General features: G+C 36.3%; 1 pseudogene; it reads right to left on the bottom strand.

Moving 5' to 3' along the window:
- Positions 1-10,659: 10,659 nt before the first annotated feature.
- Positions 10,660-11,541, bottom strand: LOC141493951 (small ribosomal subunit protein uS2-like; annotated as a pseudogene).
- Between the last annotated feature and the right edge of the window lie 6,217 nt (positions 11,542-17,758).

Genomic DNA, 17,758 nt, shown 5'->3' on the forward strand with positions numbered 1-17,758 from the left:
TCTTCTCTACTCTGACTATGGACCTCCCTGGTTTCTTTAAGTTTCAAATGAAATCTCATATTTTACTGGAGGCCTTCCTCAACTCCTCTTTATTATAGTGCCTCCCTACTGTTAATTGTTTCCTATTCATTCTGTATATATATTTCTTTGCTTGTCATCTCCCTATTTGACTGTGAGTTCCTTGAGGACAGGGATTGTACCCAGGGCCTGGTACCTATGAAACACTCTAATAAATCTTATTGACACTGAGATGTGACTGGTTTTGTTCTGGGAATGGGACCTGTTTTTCTGGGTTGAGATTAAGTACAGAGTCTGGATTCACTTAAATACATTATGCAATTTTGGTCATATTTCTTGGTACCTGCACAAGACCTAGTAAGATATTCCTTCCTGTACATGGCACTGTATCATTTTTCTGAAATTTTTTATGCCTTCTTTTCCATGCTAGAAAATTCCATGAACTATAAATCTTTGTTAGTTGATGCTTCCCTGCTTGTGACATACACTTCCTTGTAGACTTATTAGTTTTTCTAATTTGCTGCAAAATTCATCTTAAGTGCCAACTTGTGCATGGAACCTTTCCTGATGCCATACCCCTAGCTTCTAGTTATTTTCCCCCAATTATCCTGTATTTGTTTTATATATATATATATATATATATATATATATATACATATATATATATATATGTATGTGTATATATATACATATATATATATTTTTTATCTTAGTTTTTTTGTTTGTTTGTTTTTGTTTTTAGTTTTGCCAAGGCAATGGGGTTAAGTGCCTTGCCCAAGAACACACAGCTAGGTAATTATTAAGTATCTGAGGCCACATTTGAACTCAGGTACTCCTGATTCCAGGGCCAGTGCTCTATCCACTGTGCCACCTAGTCGACCTGCATGTATTTATTTTAATACATATTGTCTCCTGAGCTTCCAGCCAAGATGACAGAGAGAAGACAGGCACAGTTCTAAAGTCTCCTGATCTTTCCCCATCTATCATATGAAATAAACCTCTTAACAGAAATCTTACCCACAAAACCCAGAAAGAAAAGCCAGGAGAAAGAACATCTACCTCAGGATTTGTCTCCCTCAGCAGCATTGGACTAATTTGGGCCGGTGAGTCTGGGCGCTGAGGGTGGTGGATCAGCCCAGGATCAGCCAGATCAGCGGTTAAATTGGAGCTGGGGAGTCTGAGGGCCCGAGAGCCAGACCTGCTGGATCAGTGGTGGGGCTAGACGGTGGGGGCTTGAGTCAACTAAGGAGCAGAGGTGCACTGACCCTCTGAAGCTTGCCAACAGGCTGTGGGGAGAGTTCCAGTGCAGGAGAGCTGCAGACACCATTCCTGGGCTCCTCTGGTCTGAGGAACTCAGAGTCCACGCCTCCATTATAACTGAGGCTTCTTCCCAGAACAATTGCAGACTACTTCTGCCTCAGGTACAGGTATGTGAGCAGAAGAACCAGCCCAGCTGACAATAGAGAGAGGAATAACCTCAGGCTAGAGTAAAGCCCACCACTAACTGAAGGGTAAAGGATTCATTAGCTCCAACTCCTCCCTTCAAGCTAAGGGAGAAGGCCTCAATCAAGGTCACAGACACTCCAGAGAAAGCAACCAGCAACTCCTACTGGCCAGCCAGAGAAACTGCACTGTGAGTAAAACCTCTATTGATACCAAGCCCCTTTGAACCAGCCCCTCCCTAACTCAATGTCTTAGCAAAATGAAGAAGGGTCAGCGGAAAGGAGGATCCATAAAAAAATTCTTGGAAGGGAAAGACCCTAACTCAGAGAGACCTAGAACCTCTGAGGAGAATAAGAGCTGGTCTTCAGGACAGAAAGACTTCCTTGAAGAAATAAGGAAGGAGTTTAAAAATCAACTGGAAAATTTGGGAGAGACAATACCTTGCAACAAGAAAACAAATCCTTAAAAAATACAATTGGACAAATACAAAATGAGAATAATTCTCTCAGATCCTCAATTGGGCAAATGCAAAAAGAAAATAATTCTCTCAACACCTCAATTGGTCAAATGGAAAGCTCTTTCAAAAGTAGAATGGACCAGTTGGAAAAGGAGTTGCAAAAGGTTAATGAAGAAAACTCCTCTCTAAAAAAAAAAAGAATGGAGTCTGCAGAAACTAATGACTCCATGAGACAGAAAGAGCCAGTTAAACAAAGCCAAAAAAATAGAAGAAAATGTAAAACACCTCATCAACAAAACCACTGACCTTGAGAATAGGTTGAGGAGGGGCAACCTGAAAATTATTGGACTTCCTGAAAATATTGAAGAGAAAAAAAAGCCTGGACTTAATATTATAGGATCTAGTGATGGAAAACCACTCTGATATCATGGAACCAGAGGGCAAAGTAGTTATTGAAAGAATATGTCGATCCCCTCCAGAGAAAGATCCTAAAATGAAAACACCAAGGAATGTTGTGGCCAAATTCCAGAACTATCAGATAAAAGAGAAAATCCTGCAAGCAGCCAGAAAGAAACAATTTAAATATCAAGGAGCTACAGTAAGGACTTGGCTGCATCAACATTAAGGGATCGAAGGGCCTGGAATGAGATATTTCGAAGAGCAAGGGAGCTTGGAATGCAGCCAAGAATCCACCATCCTGCAAAGCTGAGCCTTCTCTTCCAGGGAAAAAGATGGACATTTAACAAAATGGAAGAATTTCAAAAATTCCTGATGAAAAGACCAGAGCTAAATAGAAAATTTGGAATCAAACAGGAAGTTCAAGAGACACATGAAAAGGTAAAACAAAGTGGGGGGCAATAAAAAAAACTGCTATCCAATAGGTTGAAACTGGCTATATTCAAGCATGGGGAAAAAGATTCTCATAAATCTTGAGAATTGTAACTCTAACAGAGAGAATATATGTAGCCAGAAGTGATGGACATTCATGACCTATCCATGAGACTTCTATCCAATGGGATGTAACTGGCTTTAACCCCACTTGGGAGAAAGACTCTAATAACTCTCAAGAATTTTAACTCTCTTAGACAGAATGTACTTAGCTAGAAGTGACAGATACTCAATTTTCTATGACTCAGAATGATCTAAAAAAACACTACCTCCTTAAAAAGGGGGTCAGGGGGTGGCTAGGTGGTGTAGGGGCTGCTAGGTGGCATAGTGGATAAAGCACCAGCCTTGGAGTCAGGAGTACCTGGGTTCAAATCCAGTCTCAGACACTTAATAATTACTTAGCTGTGTGGCCTTGGGCAAGCCACTTAACCCCATTTGCCTTGCAAAAACCTAAAAAAAAGAGGGGGACAGGAAGGAGATGGGAGGAGGGGGGGACTGAATGGGGTAAATCTCATTACACTAAGAGGCACAAAATACCTATGGTAATAGAGGGGAAGAAGGGAGCAGAGGAGAAACACCTGAATCTTCTCATCAGACTTGGCTTAAAGTCAACTTACACATACTTAGTTAACTTAGCAATCATCTAACCTTTCAAGTATTAAAAGGGGAAAAGGGGAAGGGGGATGGAGAAAGGGAGGGGGAGTGGGGAAAAAAGGGGTAACTAACAAAAGGAAGGGAAGGGAAAAGGGAAAAAGGGAAAGGGGAAAGAAAGGGGAGGGGTGATGTAGGAGGGCAAACACACTGAAGGGGGTGGTATTCAGAAACAAAATACTGGGGAATAGGGATCAAGGGGGGGAAGGGTGAAAATACAAACAGAGGGAAGAAAGCATGGAGGGCAATAAAGAATTAGTAATCATGACCTTGAATGTGAATAGGATGAACTCTTCCTTAAAACATAAGCGAATAGCAGAGTGGATTAAAAACCAGAATCCGACAACATGCTGCTTTACGAGAAACTCATTTGAAGCAGAGAGATAAATATAGAGTAATGGTAAAAGGTTGGAGCAAAATATATTTTGCTTCAGCTGAAGTAAAAAAAAAACAGGGGTAGCAATCCTTATCTCAGACAAAGCAGCAGCAAAAATAGATAGCATTAAAAGAGATAAGGAAGGAAACTTTATCTTCCTAAAAGGTACCATAAACAATAAAGCTATTTCAATACTGAATATATATGCACCCAATGGGACAGCATCCAAATTCTTAGAGGAGAAGTTAAAAGAACTACAGGAAGACATAGACAGTAAAACTCTACTAGTGGGATACCTCAACTTCCTGCTCTCAGATCTAGATAAATCAAATCATAAAATAAACAAGAAAGAAGTTAAGGAGGTAAATAAATTGTTAGAAAAACTAGATATGGTAGACTTATGGAGGAAATTGAATAGGGATAGAAAGGAATATACCTTTTTTCTCTGCAGTACATGGAACTTATACAAATATTGACCATGTAAAAGGGCATAAAACCCTAATGATCAACTGCAGAAAGGCAGAAATAGTGAATATTTCTTTCTCAGATCACAATGCAATAAAAGTCACATGCAATATTGGGCCAAGGAGATATAGACCCAGAACCAACTGAAAACTGAATAACCTCATTTTAAAGAATGAGTGGACCAAAAAACAAATTTATAGGAAGAATTAACCATTTTATCCTAGATAATGATAACAATGAAACAACATACCAAAACCTATGGGATTCACTGAAAGTGGCTCTCAGGGGATATATTATAGCTTTAAATGCTTACATGAATAAATTGGAGAAAGAGGAAATCAATGAACTAAACGTACGACTAAAAAAATTAGAGAAAGAACAAATTAAAAATCCCCAATTAAATACCAAATTCGAAATTCTAAAAATTAAAGGAAAAATTAATAAAATCAAAAGCAAAAAACTATTGAATTAATAAATAAAGCCAAAACTTGATATTATGAAAAAAAACAATAAAATTGATAAACCCCTGGTCAATTTGATTAAAAAAAAAAGGAGAAAATCAAATTGCTAGTATCATAAATGAAAAAGGTGAACTCACCATCAATGAGGAGGAAATTAAAGTAATAATTTTGCCCAACTCTATGCCAACAGATTTGATAATCTAAGTGAAATGGATGAATATTTACAAAAGTATAAATTGCCCAGGTTAAATGAAGAGGAGATTAAATGCCTAAATAACCCTATCTCAGAAAAAGAAATTCAACAAGCCATCATTGAACTTCCCAAGAAAAAATCTCCAGGGCCTGATGGATTCACAAGTGAATTCTACCAAATATTTAAGGAAAAATTGGTTCCAATTCTATATAGACTCTTTGGAAAAATAGGGAAAGATGGAACTCTGCCTAACTCTTTCTATGAAACCAATATAGTGCTGTTACCTAAACCAGGAAGAGTTAAAACAGAGAAAGAAAATTATAGACCTATCTCCCTGATGAATATAGATGTAAAAATCTTAAATAAAATCTTAGCAAAACAATTACAACAAGGGGTGGCTAGGTGGCACAGTGGATAGAGCACCGGCCTTGTAGTCAGGAGTACCTGGGTTCAAATCTGACCTCAGACACTTAGTAATTACCTAGCCATGTGGCCTTGGGTAAGCCACTTAACCCCATTGCCTTGAAAAATCTAAAAAAAAAACCAATTACAACAAGTTACCACTAGGATAATACATTATGATCAAGTAGGAATTATCCCAGGAAGGCAGGGTTAGTTCAATATTAGGAAAACTGTTAGTATACTCAATTATATCAACAACAAACCTATCAGGAAATTATATGATCATATCAATGGATGCTGAAAAAGCTTTTGACAAAATACAGCATCCATTCCTACTAAAAACACTAGAGAGTGTAGGAATTAATGGACTGTTCCTTACAATAATTAGCAGTATCTATCTAAAACCATCAACAAGCATTATAGTCAATGGAGAGAGGCTAGAGGCATTCACAATAAGATCAGGGGTGAAACAAGGGTGCCCATTATCACCACTACTATTCAATATCATATTAGAAATGTTAGCTTCAGCAATTAGAGAAGAAAAAGAAATTGAAGGATTTAGAACTGGGAAGGAAGAGACAAAACCCTCACTCTTTGCAGATGGCATGATAGTCTACCTAGAGAATCCCAAGAAATCATCCAAAAAACTACTGGAAACAATTAGCAATTTTAGCAAAGTTGCAAAATATAAAATAAACCCTCATAAATCCTCAACTTTTCTATATATGTCTAGCAAGATACAGTAGGAAGAGCTAGAAAGAGAAATCCCATTCAAAGTAACTTCAGACAATATAAAATACCTGGGAGTCTATTTGCCAAGACAGACTCAGAAACTTTTTCAAAACAATTATAAAACACTTCTCACACAAATTAAATCAGATTTAAATAACTGGGCAAATATCAATTGCTCATGGATAGGTAGAGCTAATATAATAAAAATGACAATTCTACCAAAACTAAACTACCTGTTTAGTGCCTTACCAATCAAAATTCCAAAAAACTAATGAGTTAGAAAATATTGTAAGTAAATTCATATGGAGAAATAAAGTAAAGAATTTCCAGGAGCTTAATGAAAAAAAGTGCAAAAGAAGGTGGCTTAGCCCTACCTGATCTAAAATTAAATTATAAAGCATCAGCCATAAAAACTGTTTGGTATTGGTTAAGAAATAGAGTGGTGGACCAGTGGAATAGACTATGTGCAAAAGCAGGAGACGATTATAGTAATCTGCTGTTTGATAAACTCAAAGAGTCCAGCTATTGGGATAAAAACTCCCTCTTTAATAAAAACTGCTGGCATAATTGGAAGTTAGTATGGAAGAAACTTAGATTAGACTAACACCTAATACCCTTTATCAAGATCCAAATGGTTACAGGACTTAGACATAAAAAAAATACTATAAGCAAATTAGAAGACTGAGGACTAGTTTAGCTGTCAGATCTATGGAAGGGGATCAGTTTATGACTAAGGAAGAGATGGAGAATATCACTAAAAACAAACTAGATGATTTCGATTATATTAAATTAAAAAGCTTTTGCACAGATAAAACCACTGTAACCAAGATCAAAATAAATGTAGTAAATTGGAAAACAATCTTTGTAACTAATGATTCTGACAAAGGACTCATTTCTAAAATATACAGAGAACTGATTCATAGTTTTAAAACAAAAAGCCATTCCACAATTCACAAATGGTCAAAGGATATGCAAAGGCAATTGACAGATGAGGAGATCAAAGCAATCCATAGCTATATGAAAAAATGCTCTAAATCATTAATTATTAGAGAAATGCAAATTAAAGCTTCTCTGAGGTATCACCTCACACCTCTCAGACTGGCCAATATGACCAGAAAGAATGATGATCATTGCTGGAAGGGTTGTGGGAAATCTGGGACACTATTACACTGTTGGTGGAGCTGTGATCTCATCCAACACTTCTGGAGAGCTATTTGGAACTATGCCCAAAGGGCAACAAAAATGTGCATACCTTTGACCCAGAAATGCCACTACTGGGTTTATACCCTGAAGAGATGATGAAAAAGGGTAAAAACATCACTTATACAAAAAATATTTATAGTAGCCCTGTTTGTGGTGGCAAAGAATTGGAAATCAAGTAAATGTCCTTCAATTGGGCAATGGTTTAGCAAACTGTGGTATATGTATGTCATGGAACACTATTATTCTATTAGAAACTAGGAAGGATGGGAATTCAGGGAAGCCTGGAGTGATTTGCATGAACTGATGCTGAGTGAGATGAGCAGAACCAGAAACATACTGTACACCCTAACAGCAACATGGGGGCGATGATCAACCTTGATGGACTCACTCATTCCATCAGTGCAACAATCAGGGAAAATTTGGGGCTGTTGGCAAAGGAGAATACCATCTGTATCCAGCTAAAGAACCATGGAATTTGAACAAAATTCAAGGACTATTCCCTTTAATTTAGGGAAAAAAATCAGATATCTTATTGTCTGATCTTGTTACCTCTTAAACTTGTCTCTTCTTTAAGGTTATGATTTCTCTCTCATCACACTCAATTTGGATCAATGTACAACATGGAAACATGTCTCCCCTGAAGGAATTTAAATTCCTTGAAGGCAAGAACTGTTTCATCTTTGGTTCCTGTGTCTCTAGTGTCTGGCCCATTGCACAGGTGCTTAATAAATATTATCGATTGACATCAGAGGTGAGAAGCCAATAAAACATATCCAAGTGAGACTCCTTTCCCACCCACCTGCCAGAAAAGGTAAATTACCCTAAACATTTTGATAACCATGTGGAAGCTAGCTTAAATTTTATTATGTATGACTATACATATTTTTAATAGATTTTGTTTTCCTTGCCTTTTTTAAAAAACTTTTTTTAAAATTTAAGGCAATGGGGTTAAGTGAATTGCCCAAGGTCACACAGCTAGGGAATTATTAAGTGTCTGATTTCGGATTTGAACTCAGATCCTCCTAACTCTAGGGCTGGTGATCTATCCACTGTGCTACCTAGCTGCCTCACTTTGCTTGCCTTCTTAATGGGTGAAGGGTGAGAATTCAGAACTGAAGATAAACCAAAATTGATTTTAAAAAACTGATTTAGTGCTAATTATAAAACTATAAAGTCTGTCAGTTGAATAGATTAAGTACACAAAATACCTAAATATTGTCAATCAATTGAGGAATGGTTGAACAAATTATCATATTTTATTGTGACATAAAAATGATAAAAGGAACAGTTTCAGAGAAACCTACAAAAATGTATATGAATAGATGTAAAGTAAGCAGAAACTGAGAATAATTTTTACAATAACAACATTGTAAAAAAAACTGTTGAAAGATGTAAAAACTGATCAATGCAATGAACAATCATAGCTCTAAAGGAATAATGATGATTTAATCTACACACTTTGCAACAGCAATGTGATGGAATCAAGAAAAAAAACAAGACATATTTTCAGACTTGAACATGCATAAATTTATTTTGTTGATGCTTATTTGTGATAAGGGCTTTTTGTTGTTTCTTTAGTGAGATTTGGGGAGGAATGTTAGCAGGGTAGCTTTGATTTTTATTATACACACTTAACAAAAGCAAGCTTTATGTGGGAGAAATTTGCATTTTTATATGTAATTTTTTTCTTCTGATCTGCTTTGGATGTGGAAATGTTTGTTTTTGATTTTTGTTATGTGTGAATATAGCAATTTATTCAAGAGATGATTCATTATGACCAAGGAGGAACTAGACCAAACAAAGAAATATGGGCTTAAATTCAAAATCCAAAATTCCGAACCATGTCAAAAAGCCTTAGAAACCCAAACTAAACCCTATAAAGCATAGGCATAGAAGGATCTTTTTTAAAAAAATTGATAATATTTGATTAAAAAAACCAAAAAGGGAAGTGTTATATGCAATGGTCATATATTAGAAGATTTCCCAAAAATACAAGAATAAAGAAAGTATTCTTTCCCACTTTTATGTGTTATAGTTTTAGAAATGCTTGTCATAGCAAAAAGACAAAATTAATATGACATTTAGATTAGCCTATTTACTAATAACATGATTGTTTACTTAGAATATCCTATGGAATCAACAAAGAAACTACTTGAGACAACAAAATAAACAGAAAAATCAATAGCATTTTTTTTTTAATAAAAATAACTAAATCAGGGCAGCTAGGTGGCACTGTGGATAAATCACCAGCCCTGGAGTCAGGAGTGTCTGGGTTCAAATCTTGCCTCAGATACTTAATAATTACCTAGCTGTGTGGCCTTGGACAAGCTACTTAACCCTGTTTGCCTTGCATAAACCTAAAACAAAATAACTAAATCCAGGAGATAGTAATAGAATGGGAAATAATATTCAAAATAATTATAAAATTCATAAAATATTTGGGAATGAATCTACTACAATACATTCAATAATTGTAAAGGCTCATCACAAAATACACCTTAAATTGTGACAAATGTCTAGATGAATGTCAGCATTCACTGGGCCATGCCAATATAATAAAAATATCAATATTATGAAAATTAATTTATAGATTTAATTTTATACACCAGTCAAACTACAAAAGAGATATTTTATTGAATTAAATAAAGATAATAAGCAAATTTATTTGGAGGTATGTAAGATCTAGAATAATAAGGAAAGGAGGGGGAAAAAAGTTATGAAGAGGAAAAATAGTACATCCAGACCTCAATTTTATTATAAAGCAAAAATCATTGAAATAATTTAATAGTGGAAATAAAAAATAGAAAAATAGATAATGAAACTGAAAAGACAAGCCAGAATCAGAAATGATGGAATGCAATCCAGATATTTTTTGATAAACCTGAAAATGCAAATTACTTAGGAAAGAATATTCTACTTGGTAAGATCTGATGGGAAAAATGGAAAGCAGTCTGCCAGAAATAAGGTCAACATCTTATACCATATTTTATAATAAATTCAAAATGATACATAACCTAAATGTGAAGATCATTCTATTTTAAAACATTGGAAGAGGAACCCATTTTATATATATATATATATATATATATATATATATATATATATATATATATCTCTGTAGCTATGAAATATATATATATATATATATATATATATTTCATAGCTACAGATAGGTCATAACAAGGGATAAAGAAAATGACCAAAGCAAAATAGATCATTTTTATTACTTGAAATTGAAAAACTTTTTCTCAAATGAATTTAATGTATTTAGAAAAAATGAAAGTGATCAATTGGACAAAAATATCTTTTATTTTTTTGTTAAGAAACCAATGTTTATTTTCCATCAGCATTTTTCCAACACTATTAGGACTTAGGACCACTTTGTGGTAGTTCTTACCCATTCAGTGGCCTGAGCAGTAGGAGCTGCAGACCAGTCCTCAGTAGCACGCCAGTGTTCAGTAGGGAACTGCTGAATGGGCACGGATGGTACCTGGACACCCTCAGACCAATCAGCTACCTCTGGCTGAACAGCAGTGAATTCTGGGGCAGGTGCAGTCTATTCACCCTGAAATTCCTCCTTTGTCACTGCCTTCTCTGTTGCCACCTGCTCTTCCTTTTCAATCTCCTCTGGATCTCTGTAGAAGTAAAGATCAGGCATGACCTCCCATGGGTGCTCACGGGAGATGGTACCACACATCCACAGGACTTCTCGGGCCAGCATCCACCACATCAGACCCACTGAGTGAGCTCCCTTGTTGTTACATGAAATGACAATGTCCACATAGTGAAGTGGGGAGTCTGTGTTGCACAGTGCAATGGTTGGAAGGTTAACATATGATGCTTCAGTCAAAGGCTGATGATCTACATGAGGATCAGTGACCACCAAGAGGCGAGGCTCCCTGAAAGCTGCCTGGATCTGGTTAGTAAAGGTCTCTGGGGTGAAGCGTCCAGCAATAGGTGCAGCTCCAGTGGCAGCAGCAAATTTCAGAACAGCTCTCTGGCCAGTGTTCCTGGATGAGATGACACTAACATCAGCTGGATTTTCAATGGCAACAATGGCAACAATGGCATGAGCAAAAGCTTTTCCCAAGTTCTTTTCAAATTGATGATATAGATGCTGTCACTCTTCCTTTTGTAGATATACTGTTGCATCTGGAAGTCCAAATTGGTGCCACCTAAATGGGTCCCCTGCAGCAAGGAATTTGAGGACACCCTCCTCTTTCATCTGCAAGACATCTAGGGCTCCAGACATTGTGAAAGTTTCCCTTTAAAGTTACGATGGAAACTGTGAACAACACCCTATGGAATCCTCTTCTGGGCAGCACGGAAAGGGTTGGACAAAAATATCTTTGCATTAAACCTTTTTAATAAGGTTTGAATATCTAAGAGTTAGACAACTAACAAATATAAAAAAAGCCATCCCCCAATAGAAAAATGGTCAAAATGTAGGAACAAAAAGTTGTCAAAAGAATTGCAAACTAAATGAAACAGTAATCAAGTATCTGATAAGAGAAATCAAATAAAAATAATCCTAAGGTTTCACCCCCACACCTAGCAAAAATAACTTAAATGACAAAACATGGTAATAATCAATGTGAGAGGGATTGTGAAAACAATGGCACATTGAAGCAATGTTAATGGAGCTGTGAATTGTTATAGCTAATCTGAAAATCAATTTAGAATTATGGAAATAACATGACTAACTGTCATGTGCTTTTTGATCCAGAGATTCCACTGTGAGGCATATGTTCCAAATAAGTCATTAACAAAAAGAAAGGATTCATATATAAAAACTATTTATAGCCATACTTTTTTATAGTAGCAAAGAACTAGAAACAGTCAATGTCCGAGGATTGGAGAATGGTTAAGCAGATTATGGGATAATGAATATGATGAAGAGAGAGAAGCATGGAAATACTGACATGAACTGGTGGAAAGAATAATAACAAAACAGTCAAAGATGCATCCAGAAAAATTATAAAGAACAAGCTGGACCAGAAAGGAGAGTTATCAGAAGACAGTTTCTTTTTTCCCTACCCTTGTTTGTAGGGGTGGGGATGGACTATGAGTTTAGAATATTAAAATATTATCAAAAATTTTTTGATGTATGAATTGGTTTTGCTGATTTTTTCTTTTGACTATTTTAATGAAAAAAATCATTAATTATAAGGGATGACTTTCTAAGAGGAAAGAGGAGAAGAAAAACAGGAGAAAATTTAAATGATTTAAAAAACCAATGATAGCGTAGCTAGGTGGTGAGTACTAGGCCTGGAATCAGGAAGATCTAAATTCAAATCAGACCTCAGACACTTAATGATTGCTTAGCTATGTGACCTTGGGCAAGTCACTTAAACCTGTTACCTTAAATTTAAAAAAATGATATTAATAAGAATTATTTTAAAGATTCTTTGATATAAAAGATGGCTTTTATGGGAGAGGAGGGAACATGATACAGGAGAAATTAGGCATTGCAAAAAATGACCAATAAAATCTATTTTGAAAGAAAATAATTGTTGAATTTATTATTATTGGTTAATAACATTTATCATATATTATTATTTTTAAAAAGTAAATGGAGAGATATATGCTTTCATATCTTTTTGTGTTCTACTTTACACACAAAAATGTTCTTTTTCTGATGTTTCTTTTTTTTTTCTTTGGCAAGGCAATGGAGTTAAATGACTTGCCCAAGGTCACATAGCTAGGTAATTATTAAGTGTCTGAGGTCAGATTTGAGCTCAGGTCCTCCTGACTCCAGGGCTGATGCTCTAACCACTACATCATCTAGCTGCCCCCTTTTTGGTGTTTATTAAGTGAAAGATAAACCTTATCCATTCATATTAAAAATAAATATAATTGAAGAATAATCAAGAGAGAACCCTCTGATCTCCTAAACCTTGCTCCACTTTCACTGCACCTTGTATATTCTGGTTAAGTGCTGAAGAAGGTGGTATTTTACAATGACATAGAAAATCCTTAGTTATCCCTTGGTGCCCTATCTCTCAGTGGTGGAAATGGTACTACAATAGTTTAAAAGGAGTGACTGCTTTCACTCTTTTCCACTCTCCTGAATGTGTGCCTTGCAACTACTTCTCTCTGAGACTTTCCATGAGTGGTGGGAAAAGGACACTTTTTTCTGCACATTGACTAAAATTTTAGCTAGAACTAGAGCATATGCTCATAGAGGTGAGCCTAAGTTGGGATTCCAAAACTATGCTGCCTTTTCTGTTTTAGTTCTCCAAACATTTCAGAACAAATGACCTGAGTTGATATTACTAGTTGACCCACACTATTCAGGGACTCAAGGTAACCCCGAGAAAAGGTCTTCTCTTTCTCCAGCTTCCCATCAAGGTGCCTTTGTATTCACAGACATTAGAGTATAATCTATTCTCTCATTATGTAAACATACAAACAAGAAGAGAACAATAATAATAACTTAAACATACCCACTGGGGCAGCTAGGTGGCACAGTGGATAGAGCCTGGGCCCTGGAGTCAGGAAGACCTGAGTTCAATTCTGGCCTCAGACACTTAATAATTTACCTAGCTATGTGGCCTTGGGCAAGCCACTTAACCCCATTGCCTTGCAAAAACCTAAAAAACCCCCCAAATGTACCCACTAACTTGAATTTCACCTCAATTACATAGAGGCCAGGGGTTAACCAGAGTAGATATAAATGTAAATCTAGAGAGAGCATCTAACCTCTTCCTAAACTTCTTATATCAGCAAAGCAAGATACCATTGTTATAGCTTTCTATTATCTATTATCTATCTATGATTGTTTTACCTTTCAATTAGATTGCCTTCAAATTGCGAATGTATCAACAAAATCTCATGGCGGCACATTCTTGAGAAAAAGTAGGAGGTAAGACTTCAGAACCAGATAGAGATTCTGAGGGGCTCAAAGTGGAGTGGAAGTACTGGGATCATACAGAGTAGAGCTGGATAAACCCAGAAAGTCCAAGGACAACCAATAAAACAGCAAAGGTAACAGATAGAGTTTAGGGCCTGGAAAGATCTGAGTTTGAATTTAGTCTCAGACACTAGCTCTATGATTCTGAACAGGTCAAAAATTGAGATAATAATAGGACTCATTTCCCAGGGTTGTTGTAAAGATTAAATGAAATAATAATTATGAAAAATAAGATAATAATTATGAAGAGCTTAGCATAGTGTCCTATACATTGTAAGTGCTATATAAATATTAATAATGATGATGATGATTAAGGCCTGAATTGTGGCAGAGAAGGGAAATGTGAGGGGAATTATTATCTCTACAGGCACCTTGAAGTAGATGCAACCACGTTCCCAACTACTCAAAGGCTGAGGGAAATTCCAAGACAAGGGTTTGTTCTTTCCCCAACCTCCCCTCTCAGTGTCTATCTATCCATAGACATATCAGTATAATTTGCTTTGTTGTTTGGTAACTTTAATGTTGTACCAACCAAAAAGATACTAGGCATCAACTAGAGAGAATTATAAATATAAATTAAGGCAGAGAGCCAAATTTTTGCCTAAATATTAAGAATTTTCCTAATGGGGACTTGAAATGATTGTCATTGTATTCACAACTTTTCATCTAACATAAATTCCCTAAAGCTTCAGAGGAGGGAGCCCTGTGGACCTTAGGGGCCATTATATTTTCCCAGACTTAAAATGAACTAATTATTGTAACAGGGTGTTACATTTGCTTGTGTAATACTAACACAAAAAAGTGTATTATAATCATAAGCTCTAGGTAGAAACAAGTTTACTATAAATTGTTTTGCATATAAACATATAGCTGAATTTATATGCCTTTAGATTAAAAGAGATTAAAATCTAAAAGCAAATGACAGTTTGAGTAGGGTAAGTCATACAGATTGAGAGTACTGACTCATAACTAGTCTTCAAGAATTTTGAAGACCCAGTATCTGAAGTTATCCTCCTGCTATACTTCTTTTACATGAATTCTGTATGTATAAATTCACTTATCGCACTGATAATATCATTACTGTTTTCCTATAAATATGAAAAATTTAAAGGATTTTATAAATTATATTGCCAGAATTTTTGTTTATTGTTATAAATTATAATAAATTCTTATTAGACAAAAATAGAAGTTAAGATAATTACACTTTAAAAAAGCATGAAGAATCATGACTTTAATAAAAATAAAAGGGGTGGATAGGTGGTGCAGTGGATAGAGCACCGGCCCTGGAGTCAGGAGTACCTGAGTTCAAATCCAGCCTCAGACACTTAATAATAACCTAGCTGTGTGGCCTTGGGCAAGCCACGTAACCCTATTGCCTTACAAAAAAAAAAATAAAAGTATGTGGTATAACTATAGAAAATTTGGAAATGATGACAGAAGGAACATTTTAATTTTTTCTCCAGTGTTATAAGGAACTTGCTCTTTTTGGTCCTAGAGGACAAAACTAAAAGATCAATGGGCAGAAGTTACAGAGAGGCAGATTTAGGTCATGGGACTCCAAGTTAGAAAATGACTTCATAATAATTGTTTTTGCAATGGAAAGAATGCTGAACTTAGAGTTAGGGGAACTGAGTTTGAATCTTGGCTCTGCCACTTTCTACCTGTGTGACACTGGTTGAGTCCCTAAACTTCTTTGGGTTTTAGTTCCCTGATCTATAAAATAAGGGTATAATAGGGGTTTGTGGCATGCCTAGACTACTTATTTAAGTTGGCACTACTCATGTGAAAACTCTGGGAGATCCGTTTCTAGGAGACTGAAGAAACTGTGCATGTGTGGACATTCTTCAGTTGGCCTACTCTGTGGTTGAAAGCAGTCTTTTTCCATTAGTTGTACAGATAAAACTTCCATAGCTTAAAACCTTCCTGCCTGAGCACATTAGGGTTTTTTTTTCATCTTAATTCAAATCTGAGGGATATGGTAAAGCCATATGTTAAGGAAAGAAGACCCTGAAGACCATTCCACCCCCTTCTCTTCCCTCCCCACTATAGGCCATGTGGCCCCAAGAAAGGCCTCATCTCTCTCTCTCTCTCTCCCTCTCTCTCTCTCTCTCTCTCTCTCTCTCTCTCTCTCTCTCTCTCTCTCTCTCACACACACACACACACACACACACACACGTCAAGGTCAGACTCGAATGCATGAAACGTCCCAGCTGTGCTCTGTCAGGAGTTTTAAGACAATTCCAGCTGTGAAGTCAATGGAAAAATGACAAACTTATGCGTATGGTAGGCCAATTTCAGAAAGTCTATCCATGGCACCTATTCTTTAGTCACCTGGAAGCAGTCTCCCATCTTCCACACAGATGATACCATTCTACATGGTCTAGGCATATGCCAACCCCCCCAATATAAGGACATTAGACCGATGATCTCTAAGGGCCATCCTATCCAGCTCTTGATTTATGAACCTGTGGTCCTAGTTAGAGCCATCAAAGAGTGGAACTGCCTCAGAAGCAAGAGGTTAGTTCCCCTCTTAAATTCCTCAGGCAAAAGCTGGTTGACTCTTTATTAAGAACACAGTAGAGAGGCTTCTGAAGTTCTTTTAGTAGTGGCATGTCTAGAATAGTCTTCTGAGGTCCATTTTTGCTTTTAAAAAGTGAGGTGTGGCTCTGCAAAGAAAGATTAGAACAAAGTTGATAGTATTGTCATAACTGAAAAGCTATAGAATAAATGGGTGGAGGATGGAGAAATGGAACTTCATCTAGTAGATGAGATAATAAGGATGCTTCTCACCATTACCCAGTAGGTTGAACTTGGAGAAGGGGTGAACCCAAATGGTGACATGAAGTTCACGTCTAAGGAATATAGTGCTTTCCCCCAGTCACTTTATTGTGTTTTGTGAAAGGCAAGAGATTAAATGAAATGAGAAGATGGGTACATTGAGAGTGGGGGGGGTGGGCACAACCACTTATAAGGCAGTAACTTAATAAATCAACAATGGAAAACATAGAAATCTATTTAACTGGACATCCAAGATTTAGTTCATTTCAAAATCTGAGTGCTTGTTATGTAAAAACTGTACATAAGCTATGACTGTATATTACTAACTTAAATATCTTGTACTTACTTTGCATGTATTAATGTAACCAGGTGGAGATAAGCCCTTTCTAGAAAGAGAGCTCAACTCTTATGAACTAGGTTAGTCCCAGGGAAGTCTGATTGAAAAGAGAGGGGATCAGATTCTAACTCCTTAGCCCAACTTAGAGTTCTGGAGAAATTTCTTCCTCAAAAGGATTTTTTTAAAAAAACTGAGTACTTTCCAGGTTGTTTACTTAAAATAGATATCAGGCATAGGACAGATATTTATTTCATTTATCACAACATAAGTATATAAAACTTCAAAGATTCATAAGAATTCCTTAACAAATACTTATATAATGACTTTTAGTCCCAGAGCAGGGGTGCCTTCAAAGGGACTGCAAGCCTGGGTATACATAGTGGTTTTTAATTCTTGGGTCCCTAACCTCTAACATGGGGATGAAACTTTTCTTCTACTGTT

Source organism: Macrotis lagotis, chromosome 7 (assembly GCF_037893015.1).
Source record: "Macrotis lagotis isolate mMagLag1 chromosome 7, bilby.v1.9.chrom.fasta, whole genome shotgun sequence".
In the NCBI taxonomy this organism is placed as follows: domain Eukaryota; kingdom Metazoa; phylum Chordata; class Mammalia; order Peramelemorphia; family Peramelidae; genus Macrotis; species Macrotis lagotis.